Raw genomic sequence first — 2871 nt, forward strand, 5'->3', positions numbered from 1 at the left:
CAGACACTCCCAGAACATGCCCTGGGACCAGCCTACTGCACCCCTGTGCTCCATGGGCACACACAACCCCCCACCTCAGCCAGGCCTTCTTGTAACCCAATTCGTTGCTTCAGACAACACACAAAAAGCATCAAGCCAGTCTCCATCCCAAGGACACTACACTGTGGAAAGGTTTTGGAAGTGGAAATGCAGAAAGACCACTCACCCAGACCTCCAAACAGTTTCTCTGAAAAGAAAAGCAGAAGGAAGTGGACATTAGCAGGGGACCTGCCTTTGGGAGCAGAAGTAACTCTGGAAGGGTCAGGCCCTGCTCTCTGCGTTCTTCCCCCCTTTTCCTTCCCATACCCAGGGAATGGGCAATGCACAGACACTTGTAGGCCGCTAAGCCCTCACATTCTTCAAGCTCTCAGGCAATAACCAAAACCAATAAGCGAGTGTCCATCCCAGGCACACACCTCTAGAAAGCTTTTTGAAATGGATATGGAGGAAGAAGACTCCCTCATCTCTCTGCACTCTTTCTCGGAAAAGCAAAGGAAAAGGAAGAGGCCGTGTGCAACAGAGCTTCCCATCACCAAGGGACAACTGCAGGAGAAGGCATCCATGGGGATGGCTGTGCTCCCCTCATTTAATTTTTCTCCCCCAGATCAAGGGAACAGCCAATGTACAGACACTCCCAGAACATGCCCTGGGATCAGCCTACTGCACCCCGGTGCTCCATGGGCACACACAACACCCTGCTTCGGCCATCGCTTGTTGTAACCCTAATCCTTGCTTCAGACAACACGCAAAAAGCATCAAGACAGTCTCCATCCCAATGACACAACACTGTGGAAAGCTTTCAGAAGTGGAAATGCAGAAAGACGACTCACCCAGATCTCTGGACTCTTCCTCTACAAAGAAAAGCAGAAGGAAGAGGAGATTAGCAGGGCACCTGGTTTTCGCAGCACAAGCAACTCTGGAATGGTCAGGCCCTGCTCTCTGCGTTCCTCCTCCCTTTTCCTTCCCATACCCAGGGAACGGGCAATGCACAGACACGTGCAGGCCACTAAGCCCTCGCACTCTTCAAGCTCTCAGGCAATAAGCAAAACCAACAAGCCAGTGTCCATCCCTGGGGCACAGCTCTAGAAAGCTTTTTGAAGTGGATCTGGAGGAAGAAGACTCCCTCATCTCTCTGCACTCTTTCTCTGAAGAGCAAAGGAAAAGGAAGAGGCCAAGTGCCACAGAGTTTCCCATCCCCAAGGGACAACCGCAGGAGAAGGCATCCATGGGGATGGCTGTGCTCCCCTCATTATATTTCTCTCCCCCATACCCAGAGAACAGGTAATGTACAGACACTCCCAGAACATGCCCTGGGACCAGCCTACTGCACCCCTGTGCTCCATGGGCACACACAACCCCCCACCTCAGCCAGGCCTTCTTGTAACCCAAATCATAGCTTCAGACAACACACAAAAAGCATCAAGCCAGTCTCCAGCCCAAGGACACAACACTGTGGAAAGCTGTCAGAATCGGAAATAGGGAAAAATGACTCACCCAGAAAGCTGAACACTTTCCCTAAAAAGAAAAGCAGAAGGAAGAGATTAGCAGGGGACCTTCCTTTGGGAGCACAAGGAACTCTGGAAGGGGCAGGCCCTGCTCTCTGCGTTCTTCCCCCCTTTCCCTTCCCAGACCCAGGGAACGGGCAATGCACAGACACGCGCAGGCCACTAAGCCCTCGCACTCTTCAAGCTCCCAGGCAATAAGCAAAACTGACAAGCGAGTGTCCATCCCCGGGGTACAGCTCTAGAAAGCTTTTTGAAGTGGATAAGGAGGAGGAAGACTCCCTCATCTCTCTGCACTGTTTCTCTGAAAAGCAAAGGAAAAGGAAGAGGCCATTCACCACAGAGCTTCCCATCGCCGAGGGACAACCGCAGGAGAAGGCATCCATGGGGATGGATGTGCTCCCCTCGTTTTATTTCCCCCCCCCATACACATCGAACAGGTAATGCACAGACACTTCCAGAACATGCCCTGGGACCAGCCTCCTGCACCCCGGTGCTCCATGGGCACACACAACCCCCCCACCTCAGCCAGGCCATGTTGTAACCCAAATCCTTGCTTCAGAGAACACACAAAAAGCATCAAGCCAGTCTCCATCCCAAGGACACAACACTGTGGAAAGGTTTCAGAAGTGGAAATGCAGAAAGACCACTCACCCAGACCTCTGGACTGTTGCTCTAAAAGGAAAAGTAAAAAGAAGAGGACATTAGCAGGGGACCTGCCTTTGGGAGCAGAAGTAACTCTGGAAGGGTCAGGCCCTGCTCTCTGCGTTCTTCCCCCCTTTCCCTTCCCAGACCCAGGGAATGAGCAATGCACAGACACGCGCAGGCCACTAAGCCCTCTCACTCTTCAAGATCCCAGGCAATAAACAAAACCATCAAGTCGGTGTCCATCTCAAGAACACAACACTGTGGAAAGATTTCAGAAGTGGAAATGTGGAAAGACCACTCACCCAGATCACTGGACTGTTGCTCTAAAATGAAAAGCAAAAGGAAGAGGACATTAGCATGGGACCTGCCTTTGGGAGCACAAGCAACTCTGGAAGGGGCAGGCCCTGCTCTCTGCGTTCTTCCCCCCATTTCCTTCCCATACCCAGGGAACGGGCAATGCACAGACACTCGCAGGCCACTAAGCCCTCGCACTCTTCAAGCTCTCCCTGGTTATTCCACATCAGCAGCTCACAAGTGTGCGGGATCAGACTTAGCCCCTTTCCTTTCAATCAATACACAGAAATGGAACAAGCCTCTTCACCCTCCTTTCTTGGACAACTGTATATGAAGATGAATTCAAGCGAGTGTGGTGTATTTGCAAGGTTTGTGCATCAATACCAGC

At 51.8% G+C, this 2871-nt stretch overlaps 1 long non-coding RNA gene across 1 annotated transcript; it reads right to left on the reverse strand.

The window, feature by feature from the left end:
* Positions 1 to 875: 875 nt before the first annotated feature.
* On the reverse strand, positions 876 to 2213 carry LOC136994766 (uncharacterized). Its single transcript, XR_010886672.1, has 3 exons — positions 2196 to 2213; positions 1534 to 1554; positions 876 to 890 (listed from the first exon to the last, which is right to left on the reverse strand). It is a non-coding gene; the product is annotated as an uncharacterized lncRNA (long non-coding RNA).
* Between the last annotated feature and the right edge of the window lie 658 nt (positions 2214 to 2871).

This window comes from Apteryx mantelli, chromosome 32 (assembly GCF_036417845.1).
Source record: "Apteryx mantelli isolate bAptMan1 chromosome 32, bAptMan1.hap1, whole genome shotgun sequence".
NCBI classification, from domain to species: Eukaryota; Metazoa; Chordata; class Aves; order Apterygiformes; family Apterygidae; genus Apteryx; species Apteryx mantelli.